The following is a 17,170-nucleotide window of genomic DNA, read 5'->3' as shown; positions in this document are numbered from 1 at the left end:
TTGGTCGAAAATGTACTGCATTGTTTTCCATTTGCACAAAACTTTCCATAGATTTGGAAACAACATAAATCTGCCATAGATTAGGAAATTACAAAACTTGCCATGGATTTGGGATGGCATGACGTCACATTTACCACAGATTAGGAATCTGCCATAGATTTGGAACCCACCATGGATTTGAGTCCTACATATATATTTGATTGACTGATTTGATTCATTTGAAAAAAACCCTCATTCTTTAATTGACAATAGGTAAAAACGATGATGCTGCTACATTATCAAGCCCCTTTATGTTTTGTCAACTAAAAATGTTAGTATGTGTTAATTTTTGCTAATTCATGTACACCTAGGTGTGCAATACTAGCTCTTTGGAGCCTCTAGTTTTCCTTCTTCAATTATATATCAGAGTCACAATAAAGTTTTCAAGATTAGATCTCTTTCTAATTTACTCTTAGTATTAGGTCAATTACAATCTTGTCTATAGATCTTTTGTTCAATCTATCTGACAGTTGTAATTTGACCTTGAACTTATTTTCAGGTTTCATTGATCCACATTGAGCTTTTTTGATGTATTTAGTCAGATCTTTATTTCAAAGACTATCAATATATTTAATGGTAGCTAGTTATTGTCAATTAAGCAGACAAGATCATTCCACATGTCCACTAAATTGCAAATTACCAGTACTGAGTAGTATTGGTGGTGTAGAAAAGATTTGAAGATGTATAGACCTAGCAAACGAGATTTCCAACTACATGTACAAGTATAAACTACAAATGTAATGTAACCGTCTATAGAACTGTTATGTATATGTTTATAGTAACAACCTATTTATATATAGTTGTTTGTCCAAACAATGGGTTACTGCTTTTACAGTGATTCATTTTTGTACATGTATATAATATGTACATGTACATTAATTAAAAGGATAGAGATATGTGGTATGATTGCAAATGAATCAACTATCCACCAGAATTTAAAGGGGCACTAGCTGTAAAATTCATGATCACCGATTTGACTCAAATTCTCATATTTGATTTATAACAATGTAAAACATTTATCCAAAATACCAAAAGTCTAAAATAAACAGTAAACAGAGCACCTAATATGTAGGTTCGTTTCGTGTGTATGTTAGTCCAGACGCCATCTTATTAACTATTGATTTGACCTCAGATTACCATATAAGTGATGTAAACATACATAACGATATGAATAGATTAATCCAACCAACACGATATGAATAGATTAATCCAACCAACACGATATGAATAGATTAATCCAACCAACACCTGCAATTGGATTTTTATAGGTCTGTTTGATTTTATCTTATTGATTAAAAATTTATGTGTCTCATTGTTTTTAACCCTATAAGAATGATTTTATATAGATTGAGTCAGTAATCAAATGATTTACTGTAGTTTCACTTTCATTGTTGACATTCTTTTTTTTTAAATAACCTGTACACGTATAATGCACACATTGTCAATCTCTAGCGAGGGGTTTAATTGAAGTTCACATGAATACAGATTTAATTAGGTCGGCTGATTCACTTGCAAGTGAAACAGTAATTATCAATGTTTCATCCCTTAATTTGACAAAATTAAACCATTTTGACTGCTAAAAGAGAATTATTATTTCACTATTTCACTTTCATTATTGATTGAACAAAAAAAATCTTAATTAAGATTTATTATATTTCTCGTAGCTAGTGCCCCTTTAAAAGACAAAGATATAAGCATTACTACTTTTTGCCTGAGGGAACAATCTGTCAGCAAGGAATCACTATGGTCTGCTACTGTTGCAGGTAGTGGAAAGGACTAAGTTGTCATGATACATACATATATATATATATATATATACTTGTATACAAAAAAGAAAAATATAAAACCACTTTGTAAGGTCTGTGTATCTTGACAACCTAACTTTGTTTCTTGGCCAAACAGCTCTAAAAGTATTTTTTGTCTTAAATATATAATGGAAGAATAGCAGAAATTCAACTAGCAGAATTGTAGTCTTAAAATGAATTACAGGCATATAGTGAAGACAGAAAATTATACAAAATAGAAGTGTTTTGAGATTACATAAAGAATACTTTAAATGTAAGACTTAAACTCTTGGAGCCAAAAACGATAAATATTTATTCCAAAGTTACTTTTTATACACCAACATCACACAGTTATTTAAATGGAATTCATTGTTTTGACTGAATCAACTATCTGAAATAAAAAACCAAATAAATTTCAATGTTTACCATTTACACAATGTTGGATAAACATGCATTAGGTGTTAGAATCAGTCAAACAAATGTATTGCTGTGTTTTAATTAAAAGTGTAATCAAATACAAATAGTAGATTTATAAAAGGGCCTGTAGCGATAATCTCTGTGCAAAGAATCAATACAATGTTGTCTTTATTTCAGTTGGAGAAGAAAGGTGGAGAGAACAGCATGTTTTATCAACTCGTAATTATATATTGACCACCAACAAGGATTTTTAAATTCAGGAAATTGTGATTAAAGCGTAGAAAGCAACGATAAAGGAATGGCATAGTTTCACATCAGCCTGTAAGTGATGCTACGTGTTAACATAGGTAATAGATTATTTTATATCAATATTTAATGCTTTCTAAATGCATGTTATGTTGTACGTGTGTGACAAAAGTACAATTTTGAGTGGTCTGCAGTGACATCATTTGTAGCAAGTGGTGAAATTGTCTACCATAATTTGATCAATCATGGAATGTCACAATCATTTCAGATAATTTTTCTGTTTACAAACATTAGTAAGATCAGAATAGTTTGTATGTTTTTATTGTCATCACCAAATTGTTTGATAAGGTATACTTAAAAGATGAATTGCTGAATGACATGGAATTGATTTTCTTTCTCAAATTTCATAAAAAACGATATTTGTGGAAATAAAAGAAAAAGTGATTCCATAACATATCATTTTTGTGTTTTTTTTAGAAAAAAAATGAAATTTGAAAAAAGTCATTCCACATTTAAGAATAGTACATGTATTTGTGTATATCATACATATAGGTGCTTCTTGATCTTGTCATTACATTGCAAAACTGGTTTTCATTCTCTAACTTTAGTTTGCCTCAATCAAATGTTGTGAAAAATTATACACAATGCATATTACCACAAAACACAGTCAAGAACAAATTTGGGAAGTGTCAATTGGGGGCATCATGTGTGTCCTATGGACACATTCCCAATTTATAATAAAATTGAGAATGGAAATGGGGAATGTGTCAAAGTCCACTTCCAACAAAGTCGTAGCTGACTTGAGGTTGGCATTCAGTCTGTATGTCCAGCCTTCTGTCCAGCAAATCAGGTTTCCATACTTTTTATCATTGTGCTTGAAGATTATTTTTATATTTAGTGTTTAATGTTTCATCATGACAAGTTACAGATCAAGTTTGAATTATGTTCTGGTTTTGTTTTTGTTTAGAGTTTGTCTTAGAAAATGTACTCAAATAATTATTTTCTGTAATTTTTTGTCATGTTTGAAGATATGGATCATATGGTATTTGGTATATATTTAAGATCAAGTTTGATACTGCTGATTTTGTGCACAGATATGGTACCTGGACTTGAACTGAAAAAAAATCAGTGTTTTATGTAATGCTTGAAGATATTGAGTTGATACTTGTTATATAGTTTACACCATGGCAGTTTATAGATCATAAACATAGCATTTTGTTCCAGTACAATTACTTGTTAACCAGTAGGGGTTATGTTTTATTAACATGCAATACTATGAGTCTCAGAATGCTTGTTTATTTATAACTTAAGCTCAAAATTCCTAACCTGGCGGAGTAAAAGCAGATTTATATAACTAGCTCAAAGTTCCTAACCTGGCTGAGTAACAGCAGCTATAAACACATACCAGTACATTTGGGAGCCCCTTTTCATCCTACTTTAGGGTATAACTACTTTATAAGTAAGTCCAAGACCTTCCAGAAAGTCAAGATGAAGTGCAGCTATTGTTACATGTACATTTCAATAAATATCCTTTCTTTCTATTTAGAATTTGGGAAATTTGATTTTAATCTTAAATCAGACATCCACACTTAACCAAACTTTAAAGATCCAATCAAGTATGTGTTTAAAAGATTTTAGGTGTTAAGATAATTCTCTTTTAACACTACAACAACTTCATAACCAGAATGGCCTGATCAGGTGATTTAATCAGGTGACATGATTCCAACATGGTCATTCATCAGGCCGTATTCTAATCACTATGGATAGATTTAAATGTATAAAAAAAATCTGACCATACTAATAATGGTCGACTTTGACAAATTGTGACTTGGATGGAGAGTTATCTCATTGGCACCCATACCACATCTTCTTATATCTATTTGCTAAAAAAGATGGATTTGATATTTTTAAAGTCTGATTTTTTAAAAGCTTGATGTAAGATGAGGCAGCTTTGATCAGTTCAATTTGTAGATATTATAAATTCTAACATGACGTCCTTCAAACGCTTTGAGTACACACCCGTGGTAAAATTTGAATATATTGCATGGGCTGTTCCGATCGTACTCCCACGTCATATGCTTTTTTATGAATGAGTTTCGCGACGTCATAATACGATGACGTTAGAATATGAGCATTTTACGGGAAAATACACGCTTGAAAAACCGAAAATCATCACAACATGGCAACGTAAACAAACGATGCTCAAATGTGTTATAAGCCATATTTGTTTAAACATTTAAGACATATGAGTAAATTATCATTTAAAATAATTCAAAACTATCTATATGCGTTATTTTAAATAGTTTAAGCATGTCACTAATTCAGTTTACTCCGTTCTTTTACGCCAATTTAATAGTGCGTTTATTTATGGGAATGGCAAATATTTGCCTCCACCTAGAGCATCCAAAAGAATTGCCGTATTTGACCTATTAGAATCGAAATAATTCATGGGGGCTTGAATATATCTAGATTTTACCACGGGTTGTCCCTTTATGACGATATTTTACCCCTCGCTATCGCTCAGGGTAAAATATTTGTCATAAAGGGCCAACCCGTGGTAAAATCACGATATATTCAAGCCCCCATGAATTATTTCTTAAATAATCTTTAAGCTGTTTTATGTATTAAGGTTATCAAACTCAATGTAAAACATTACCTTAAATAAGGAGGCAATAGTCAGTAGGTTGACAAACTTTAAGGCTTACATGGAGCTAATCTTTAACTGACAGGTGTGTCTGCAAATTGATATATTCTAGTTCCTTGTTAGACATGTAAAGAGCATTCACATTTTGCAGACCAATAAATAATGATACCATTATAAAGAATGATGTTCAAATATGTAGGTTTATAACATGTTTTAAAAATGGTATGACGTCTTTGGTTTTCATTGTAGGAAGATGACAAGACCATCATTGTATAACGTTTTCACATAGGTGAGTACCAAGTCTGTAAAATTATAGTGTTTGGGAATCAAAAAATTAAACTGTTTGTATGTATGCTGCTGCCTATCTTTAAATGATTAACTGAATTTTTCCTAATTTTGTAATATTTTATATTATGATTGATATAATAGTGGAAGAATTTTATTTAGTGAAAAAAATAGTAAATTGTTTTATGAGTGTATATGCTGATCAAGTCACTTGGCAAATTGTATTGCATTATACAGATATGGTTGTTCTAATTGTCAGATTTAAAAATGGCAAACTTGATAGTTGGCAGTTTTCAGAGAAATATCACATACTTAAAAAGGTTATATTTCAGTAACCTTTTTGAAGTTATTTGATACTTTATCAAATGAACACTGTAAATTCAGAAGTTATTGTGTGCATTTATTATTGCAGTTTTTGAAGAATGAGAAAAATTTGAGATAAATATTGAATTTACAGTATTGAAAATATAAAGTCCTCTAAGACAATGCGTTGAAGTAAGCAATAAAAAGCTGTGAACAGGCTATCATTTTAACTTGGGATTTTTTTTTTCATTTCAACTTGAAATAATTTTTAATTATGGGATTTGCATAATTTCTTGTGCTTGAAATTTTAATAAATTCCATATTTGTACTGTAATTTAATGTGGAGCGCAAAACACTTTTTACACAAATTATATTATATGAAAGTGTTATACAAAGCTAAAACAACATTATAATGCAAAATAAACATGGAATTAAATAAAAATTCAAGCACAAGAGATTATACAAATCCATAATTAAAAATAATTCAAGTTGAAATAACAGCCTGTTTATAGTTTTGTCTTTGAAACCTTGAACGAAGAAGGGCCGGAAAGTTTGACTTAAGAATAAGCTATTGGATAATGAAAGCTGTCTAGAGAGAATTAGCTTCATACTTACATTAAATCATTTGATGATCTAGATCTAGATGACTAAACATTGTCAGTTTCAATTATTCTAACTTCTAACTTTTGTTAATAATTTCGCTAAAGGTTCTAGCTTAAAGTAACAATGTGTCAAATTCAAAGTTATACTGCACAAGTCTCAATAATCTATTGGGATGTTGGCTGTTACATATAAGGAGTTATGTCCCTTGGGAATAGGATAATCAACAAACTAAATGGTTTCTGGATAACTCTAGATGGAAAAATAAAAATGAGATTAAGGTCTAGTCCAAATTGCCCTATGAGTCCTAAAACTAAAGATAAAGATAAATATAAGACTTCTTGAGGTCAATAGACTGGTATTGATTTAGTATCCCAGGTTCTAAAGAGGGTAGACCTAGGCTAAAGGAAATCATCAGTACGTTTTTTCACGAATAGACTGTAAAATCTGTTTCTGGTAAAAGTTTAAAATACATGGATGAAACTTGACATTGACAATCGCATTTATAACTAATTTTAAGAGTTATCTGCCTGAATGTAGGTCTACCTAATTTTGTTAAATGACATTAAGCCTGGTATACAAATATAGACTAATTAAAGATCAAAGAATGTGATATGATTCTTAAAGAAACAACTATTCTTTAAAATGACTTAAAGACAGTTTCTGACTCGACGGATTTGTACTTAGCACTAAAACTACCGTATTAATTGAATTGTTTTATATTTATGATTTTGGGGCCTTTTATAGCTTAACTTTGTGGTATGGACTTTGCTCATTGCTGATGGCTGTTTATGTCTGTGTCATTTTGGTTTATTGTGGAGAGTTGTCTCATTGGCAATCATACCACATCTTCTATTTTATAATAAAAATACCCTTTCAAAAGTCACAAAGTGCCTATCAGTAAGAGTCCCAGTTACTGAAAGTTTGTTCAAGCCAACTTTATCTTCATTATGATACGTCTAACAGTATGCTGATTGATACCTCCAGGAGTTATGGTTTTTTCGAATAGGAAAACATGAACATTTGGTGGATGGTTGTTTTTAGCTGATCATTAGTGATTGGCTCTAAAGTATCTAGCCCAGCAAAAGATATGGTTGGGTTGTTTTCTGCTCTTTAGGTGGGTTATTGTCTCTTTGACACATTCTCCATTTCCATTCTCAATTTTATTTCATATAATGATGGTTCACATACATGTAGTTAATCCAGGTTGTGTATTTTGAAACATTTGTAGATTTATTGAAAATGACAATACAAAAAAAACCACAGTGGAAAAAAATTGAAGCTTAATTTCTTGCCATAATACTATTGTGAATAAACGCACCACCCATTGCCATAGGATTGATTTTATTCAGAGCATCTTTTTTTGTCAATATATTGACAAATAAGCCACCTTTGATTAACTTTGATTGAAGATTAATCAAGGATCAATTCCTATTTAGGTGGAAAGTTTTTTTTAAAGTATTTAGGTCAATTTTAAGGACAAAATGGATTTTGCAGTTGTAGGTACTTCATTTACAGTTCATTGTGTAAATATTACAAAGTTTTTCTCTGGTAATTTATTGATCTCTTATTTCAAAAGAATGTTCTGCAATATGCACCCAATTTGTTAATTCAAAACTTTTAGTCGGATCTCATTTTAAGAAATGTCTGGAATAACATTAATCTTAATCTGGAGTCTGAGTTTCTGAGCTGAAGATTTAAAAAAACTTGTTTAGGAAATATAGTTCATTTCCCCGCCCCCATAATTTAGCTATTTGACTGCATGGCCAACATGTTAATATTCGTTATGTCATATAGATTGATAAAAAAAGGTGTGAAGAAATGAAATCTGATAGATATGATTTAATTTATTAATCAAGAGTCATTAAAATAAAAGTTCATGTCTCAAAATACATTGATAAGATATTACATATACAAAAATATAATTTGTGACGTCAAGTTTTGTTATTTTATATCACTGCATGGCGTAAATGATTATTATTATTAATCATTGTCGACAATTCATCAATTTTTTGTACTTTGGTTGTATTGATCGTAAAAGGATACTGTCATGCAATGAAATTGAAGATTTTTTTTTAATGAGGAGTGAAGGATTTGGGTTCTGATTTTTCTTGGTTTATTGACAATAAGATTGGAACCATATAGCTAAGGTAAGGCTTTATAAGGGATGTAGATTTTAGGTCAAGACAGGAACCAAATAGCTAAGGTAAGGCTTTATAAGGGATCTAGATTTTAGGTCTGGTGGAATAAAAGTCAGCAAATCTTATAAATTGTCAACTGACCATGAAAAATGGTAATGATTTTTTTTTATTAATCAAGATTGATAACATGATTAATTTATTGATTTGGGGATAGTATTTACAGGTGTTGAAGGCTGCTCCTAAGGATTCTTTGCCATAAATTTATATCTTTTCTGCTTTATAAATCATTTTGTGTTGTATTTTTAAAAAAGACACATTTTTTGCTAGAGTGACACATGAAAGTCAAAAATTATTTTGCGTTTATATGACATAAAAAAGTCTGGCGGAAGACATGAAATTTCAAGCGCTTATTATAGTAATATTGCAATGATAAGCAGGATACGAGGTTTTGACAAAACAATAAATGGGATGCTGAATTCTGAGAAAACAATAAGTGGGATCTTGGATCTACAGACACTACAAATCAATGGATAAATCATGATAAAATGCAAATTTATGCTCTCCTACATTATATTTCTTTGTTTGTTAGTGATATCCATTGGATGAAGGAATTGTATGTTTGAGGTATACTGAGTAGAGCGTGTGTCTTTTGTTGTCTCAAAAGAATTATATCAGAACACTACTGGTCTAGATTGTTTATGTGATATACAAATTTGATTCTTTTGATAGCCGTTTAAGCATCTAGCTAAATAAAGAATGTTTTAAACTTTTGTAACTAGTGTTTAAAAAAAACCAAACAGAACATTTCTTGTTAGGTTAAGTACTATAGAAGGGGAGATAACTAAGATAACCTTACTGTTAGGGAATTTACGAGTGTTGTTTTGTAACAACAAACATTAAGTCTCCAATTTCCTTTTTTGACCCATTTATGGGTATTATGTTTTCTGGTATGTGCGTCCTGGGTATTAGGTTTTCTGGTATGTGCGTTCTGGGTATTATGTTTTCTGGTATGTGCGTCCTTCCATTCTGTCCAGCTTCAGGTTAATGTTTTTTAGTCGAGGTACATTAGATTCAGAAATTATTGCGTGCATTTATTATTGCGATTTAGTCATTTTAGACTAAAATGCAATTTATTTTTTTGCAATATACAGAAAAATCATGTTTGATTCATATAAAAAATTCCAAAATGCAAGGTTTAATTATTGCGATTAGAACCCTTTGGCATTTTTTGCAATGATAAAAACCTTGCCATAATTGCTGAATTTACAGTAGTTTTTTATGAGGTTGGATGCCAATCAATATGAAATTTATATGTATGCTACTTTTTATTTTTTAGATCTACCTAAAGTTGAATACTTTGTATCACCTCCATCTATTTTTTGGAATTATAAAAAAAAAAAACTTAAATTTATTTTATAATCTTTCACAAGTACATTTAAAAAAAGATCTTGACTATTTCACATGTTTTAAATAGATGTTGGATGCTTAATTTTCTCCTATATATAGTGAAAATCTGTGTCTTGCTGTTGTACTAATTGGATTTCTATCTCTTTAAGGAGATGTTGTTAAATCACTGCATGATCTTGGTGACACAGAAGGAATAAGCTGATTGTCAGATAATTGTAAATTGTTGCCATTGATATAGAGTCTTTAGCTGTAATTATTATTCTATAAGAAAGTTAAATGAAAGATTTTCTGAACACCATTAGAAATGCATCAGCTCCATAATTTGGGGTTCAAGCATTTTATTGCTATGTGAAATCATTTAAGTACAAGTATTACTATTGATTTCATTAAAAAATGTCAACTTTTAGTCATTAAGCAACATAAATTATTTGAATTAAGATACATAACTCTGGATTTTTGTGTTATTTGAATGTTGTACGTCATACCGGTATTAATTATTGTTATATACCTTTCTTCTCAAAATTGCAACGGTAAACTTAGAATTTTTATGAGTTGCCTGTGCCTTTACTGTAATGAATGTTAATTTATATATTTCCAACACCTGTTCATATATGTAATAACTTAACTAAATTTTCTTGATCTCGAAAGTGGAATCTTTCAGACACCTACTTTCCTTTTTCTGATCCTTTGAATTACAAGTGCTGGACATTGTTATAACACAACAAAAAAGTGGCAACATCACATGCATTCTTGTTATTATTTCACTTGTTTCTGACCAGTTCATGATCATGAAAGGTCTTCAAACTATCTATTGGCAAGTAAAAAATTGTTTTGTTAGTTTTAATTAACATAATCCGGTTTTACCATTCTGTTGGACACCAGGGAAGCAATAAAAAATATGTCATGAACAAGGAAAGAAGAACAGGATTATGGCTTTTACAAAAGGATAATTTATAGTCTCTTGTAACCTGGAAATTCCATAATAGGCAATCATATCATTATTGTATCTATAAAGCTTTTAACTTTATAATTGATTTAGAACTGTTTGTTAAATAGTCTTTATGTTAGCATCAACCATTTGATCTAGGAATTCCTGATAGGAAACACAAGCCTTGGAATATTGTATTATATGATCCTCTGTATGAAGAGAATTTAAACTGAGTCAGATTGTTTCCTCCATTTTGTAGAGATTTTATTTTTCAGTAAACTAAATTACTTCCTTGTTCATTATGTTCTATCGAATAGATTATTCCTTTTGTCAATTGAAAACCCTGATTATAAAATTATGAATCCTCAATGCATGCAATGAAATGTGATATTTTTGAAATGGTAAATTGTCTGTTTATGATTTATTAGTATTTTAAAAGATATATAAATAAACTCAAAGAACAATTGTAAATAAGACAAACTCTTCTTATGGTATCCTGTTTCTGTCACCAGTAAATGGTAAAAATATATGATATGATTTCCTTTCTCAAGAAATGTGATCATATTCAAATTACTGTTTATTGCACAGTTTTCTTTGATGCCTAGTTTTCCGGGTTCATGTCCAATGTCAATATTCTATGAAAAATAATAGATAATGGCTGAGAATTTTAAAGCTTATAACATAAATTTATATGAGCCTGGATTCACTTGAAGTACAAAAAGTGTTTTTGATAAACTTTACAGACACAATGTCATAAAGTACTTTAAAATAATTTTGAAAAAGGATTTCATTGTAAAAGTTGGTATTAATTTAATGTGAACAATCAGAAAATTGTCACTTAATCCGTTCCAAAATTGTCAGTTAAACCAAAGACTTTGAAATATCTGAATTTTCCGTACTTTTGTTACCCGGAACAATGCTTTACTGAGTCAAAATGAAACCATTTACGATACTATAAAGACAAAAGGTTAACAGTTTCCTCATCTCTAACTATGCATAAAGAAAAGAACACAACAGTTAAAGGTAAGGGAAAATGCAAATATGATGTCATCTTGGGGTTTTAAAATTAGAATTTAAATGAAACTATTAGTTTTTAAATATTATATAAATTAACCTTCCTTGGACAGGATTTGAATAGATGCTTACATAAAACTGCACTGATTTCTGCTTTGGAAGCACCAGCCTTATCCCAAATGCTAAAATGAGAGGTGTGTATACCTTACAACTTTTAAATAGTATGAGGAAAATTAACTGTTTTATGGAATGCCAGTCTACTTATTACCAACAATTGTGCACACTTTGAGAATTCCTGAAATTTTTCTGACATTTTTAGTACTTTTTTGCATGGACTGTCTGATATTATAGCATATTTACTATGTTCCCATATATAAATATATTTGTACTACAGTAGATAAAAAAACAAGAGAAAAGCTTATTGGGCCTCACTTTTCTTCCTTGTTCACAGGTTAAACAAATATCTATAAATTACATACTTTTTTTCAATGTACTTTTAAAATTTATATCTTTATATTATATAATTATCAATAACTGATTAAGAACTGTGAAGAAACTTTATAATGCATACATGCATTGAATAGATATTGCAATTTATGATTTTGATTAACTCACGCGGCATGCATATATATACATGTGAAATCATAAATATGTATTGATAATAATTGAGGTTAGATAATACAGTTCGTGAACAAGTAAAGAGTTTGATAAATTCTAAGAACCCTCTCATGGGACACTCATCAATAAAATCAGGCACTTACTTCAATCCTGCTTACCTTTGGAATGAGGACAACCATTTGCATGTTTTAAAACTATACATCGGATCCATATAACTAAAATCAGTAATATATAGCCTGATATATTCTTTGATAAGAAATAAATCAGATCATACAAGGATCATTTATGAATAAGCTTATAGTATCTTGTATTATCCTTGCATATAATAATTACCAGTTGGCTTACAAAAAAATCCCATGTTACTATGTGAAATGATTTCTTCAAATAGTTATTGTCCATTTTTTTAGAGGTTTTTAGTATGGTGCAAGTAAAGTGGGCTAAATGGGCTGACACATTCTCAATTTTTTTATCAGGCTAAAGACATGGCAATAGGAAAGCAAAAAGACTTTTATAGATATGCATTGCCTTTTTGAAATGAAAAAGAACAAAACGATAAAGAAAAATATCTACATCTTGCCTAAAATCTAGTAATTGTTTACTGGCTTATATATTCCCTGCTCCTGCATTTGAAAATCATTGATATTTGTAAAAGTATTCTGATACTTTTGTGCTGTGTACATAATGTTTATAATTTGAGCAAATATAGCTTTAAATTCAAATAATGTGGGATTGTTCTCCGGAGAAAATTTGAGGTGGCATTTCCATGAATACAAATTGACAAAAAAAAATGTTTATGTTGATAATGCATACATGTATGAAGTCAATTTACAAATTGGTTCTTGTAAATGATATTAAAATGATCTTTCTGTCAATCTGAGTCTGTTAATATCATGATATTTACATCATCAATGATTCAACAATAGATATGATAGATCACTGATACAAGATTATTTGAGCAGAAAACTCAGACTTTTTTGTTTTTCATTCATAATTTAAGATCTTGCATGTCTGGTACAAAAGTCATGCAATTTATTCTCTGAAATATTTATTTTGATTGTCTGCAAGCAATCTCAGCTCTGTTGAATTGCTAAAATCTACTGGTTGCTCAAAGAAAGCTAAACAACTTTTTTTTCCATGCATATTTCGTAAGTTCTATGATTTGGATTTTAAAAAAAAGATGAATGTGAAAAAATTTAAAGTTAATCAGAAGCAAAAAGGTTAGTAACTTGAATAGAAAATTTAACATTGACATTTTCTGAAATCATAAGTCAGTTCAGTGTTTACATTGATAAGTCTTATGTAACTTATTGGCACATTACATTTCAGATCTTATATTTTGTCATAACTTTACAAATTGTGAAGGTTTTTATGAATTTGTGCGCTCTCAAGTATTCTAGTTTATAGGTTAACATCTATTTAATTAATGGCTGCAGTTATTCCTTTCAATTTATTGATATATATGGTATTAAAAGAGAGATATGGGAAATATAGCAATCCAACGTTCATCACTAACAACCAAAATATCTACTGGTAGTTAGAGATCATCATACAGTCTTTAACAAGACAGAATGTCTATATATATAGTATATCATACCTTTAATTGTCCTTAAAATTGAAAATAAAACAACACTAAACTCGCCAAATAACCAAAAAATTTCAAAATAGATACAGTCTTTAACAAGACAGAATGTCTATATATATAGTATATCATACCTTTAATTGTCCTTAAAATTGAAAATAAAACAACACTTAACTCGCCAAATAACCAAAAAATTTCAAGATATAACATTATGCAACCATTGACATTATTGCGGATGGCATTTTAAATTTAGAATGTTATATTGACATAGATAATTTTAATGTATAATTTAAAGGATAAATTTAACAACAAATATGCAACTGGTACTTTCAATTTTATGCAGTTAATCTTTTTAGGTTAGGATTATTTTACGACATATATACTGTGTGAATATGTGTCTATAATATGGCCATAAAGCTTTGGAAATATTTGTTCTCCTAGGAATTTTGATTTGTACATAAAATCAATATTGGAATAAATGTCATGATAAAACATTTATAGACATAGAACATTTAGAATGAAATGACTTGTAAATCTATAGACATTTCTGTATATCAAAATAGATCTTTCTATCCTTTTTAATATCATAATTGTCTTTGGGAATTGCTTGCTGCTTTGTGAGTGGATGCACTTTGATCAAGGCTAATTATCTGGAATTCACAATTTTTAGCACATTTATTTTTTTGGCATTTGAATATCTTTGTTATTTTTATCAGAAGTTTTGTAATTTTATAGGATTTCCCCCAAAAGTTTAGGCCTTTGTTTATATTAACAGTGTTTTCTTATCCTAGGCATAGATTACCTTAGCCGTATTTGGCACAACTTTTTGGAATTTTGGATCCTCAATGCTCTTCAACTTTGTACTTGTTTGGTTTTATGAATATTTTGATATGAGCGTCACTGATGAGTCTTATGTAGATGAAATGCGCGTCTGGCGTACTAAATTAAAATCCTGGTACTTTTGATAACTATTTTCTCACACAATCCAGAGTACTTTTTATTAGAAATGAATATATTACATTTTAGAGTTAATTCCCTTTCCATTTTGCTTTCCTGTGTCAACCAGGAAGAAAATTCAATAGAATATGTTTTCAACATGTGTTTAGTCAGGTAAAACAATAAAACCTGAAGAGTATGTTAGTGGAAAATCTGTGCTCAATCAGGGTAACTATCTTTTTTGATTTTTGTAAATTATTATTTAATGATGTCAGATGGAAATTTTAATTGGTTATTAAGATAATATGCATTGTTATGCATTGTTATTTTTCTATTCAGGTCACATGTTCCATTCATGTGAAATTAATTTGTTGGTGTCATCTAAAAATACATTAAATGAGGCAGAAGCCACTTTGTTTTTTTTTTTTTACATATTTACTGTTTAACAGTTGGACAATAAAGCCTTAATGTTTGTTATAGACTCTGATGTTAAATTATTAAACTATTTATTTACTGCTTATGTACAATCGATGATACATGTCATGCTTTGAATTTATGCAGACCAATCTTTTAAGCTAACCTGGCCTAAAAAAGATTACGCAACAAGTTGGCTTAGCTTTAAATGGCCATGGTCTTTCTGCTGTCATCATTAAACTTTACACATAAAATTGTTATCTTTAGAACTGTAAACTGCACTGTGAATCATACTAATTAGACCGTTGGTTTTTCCGTTTGAATGTTTTCACACTAGTAATTTTGAGGCCCTTTTATAGCTTGCTGTTTGGTGTGAGTCAAGGTTCTGTGTTGAAGGGGGTACCTTGACCTATAAGGGTTTACTTTTATAAATTGTTACTAACTTGGATGGAGAGTTGTCTCATTGGTACTCTTACCACATCTTCCTATATTTATTGGCAAAAATAAAGGTGTTTTATAAGAAATCCACATTTGTACTTTTCATGACGTCTATGTAGGTGATGGCCCTGGAGTACTCTGGAGAAGATACAGATGGGGCAACTAAGAACCAAAAATCAATGACAGCATGATGGCCAAAAGTAATCTGAAATTAGGAAAAGTGGACATGATATATATGGCTGCTATGACAATTGAAAATTTTAATGATTTGAATGTACACCCTGAAATAAAAAAAAAATGGAGAGCAAACTCTGACAATAGAGTTTTAAATTAAAGTATCACTTTCTGAAAATTTAGGTATCAAATTGTTTTGATTCAGAAAATTTATGTTGAAGGGGTATGTAAATTCAATTCAATTCATTTTAGATTTATTTCAAAAAATCAATTTACTCTTACCCAAGGTATCTGGGCTATCAGCTATTGCTTGCTATTGTTAAATTATTGTTAATAATAGATTTATTGACTTTTAAATGGGTTTTAAATTCAACTGTTTGAAATTATTGATAACAATTTAATTTAAAGTTTGTGTTTTTCACTGGAATTTTATAATCTTGTTTGATAAATACAACCCTAATGTTGTGAAAAATGGGAATATGGAAGGAAAATGAACATGAGGTAGCAAAACCCAAACCAAACTGCATACTTGTTCATCACTACTGAGACTGGCAAGGTTAATGCATGTTAGTCACAAGCTTGCAGGATGCATGCTTCATACAAATCTTTATTTTTGATTACAAGATGCTCGCAGCAAGCTTGTAGATGATTATATTACTTTCTGCATGCATACTCAACAAGCTCCAAACAAGTCAATGACTGTGAAAAGTCTATTCAGGGATTACAAAACTTATTTTTACTAATATAGCGCAACCTGCCTAATTCGACACCTGAGTATTCAAACATCCTGCTTTATTTAACACATTTTCATGGTCTGAAAATATGCCTATTCTTGCAACAACAAAAAACCTGAGCATTCTGACACCCTGCTTTAATCCGATATTTTTTAACACAGGTAACTCAGTATAATTACGTGGCAGGGGATAATTTATATATCATCTTTCTATCTGTATTTTCAACCTTGTTGGCTAAGATAATTTGATATGCTGATCATATTGAACATAGAAATGTTGCAGCCAGAAACTAGACAATATCTGTTTCATTAGGCACTATGAAATTAATCAATTGTTTTTAAGTTATTTTATTATGAAAGGCAACAACTAGACCCTTTAGTTTTATGGCATATGAAGACATTTAAATGTATGTGTGTCTTTATTTAGAATAGTTAATTCAACACCTCTAGAATGTTATAAAAAAATAAAA

General features: G+C 29.9%; 1 protein-coding gene across 3 annotated transcripts in view; it reads left to right on the top strand.

Moving 5' to 3' along the window:
• The window catches only part of LOC134715357 (GRAM domain-containing protein 2B-like), an 87,825-nt gene that overhangs the window by 8,576 nt on the left and 62,079 nt on the right, over positions 1-17,170 (top strand). The window contains exons 2-3 of one of the 3 annotated variants that reach the window (XM_063577491.1): positions 2,418-2,561; positions 5,380-5,419. The gene's annotated coding sequence lies outside the window, so the exon portion shown is untranslated. Of the gene's footprint in view, positions 1-2,417; positions 2,588-5,379; positions 5,420-15,066; positions 15,170-17,170 lie in introns of those variants that run through there. The other 2 variants (XM_063577486.1, XM_063577487.1) reach the window with 2 other exon arrangements.

The sequence above is a fragment of the Mytilus trossulus genome, chromosome 4 (genome assembly GCF_036588685.1).
Source record: "Mytilus trossulus isolate FHL-02 chromosome 4, PNRI_Mtr1.1.1.hap1, whole genome shotgun sequence".
In the NCBI taxonomy this organism is placed as follows: domain Eukaryota; kingdom Metazoa; phylum Mollusca; class Bivalvia; order Mytilida; family Mytilidae; genus Mytilus; species Mytilus trossulus.
This window is presented reverse-complemented; position numbering and strand designations above follow the sequence as displayed.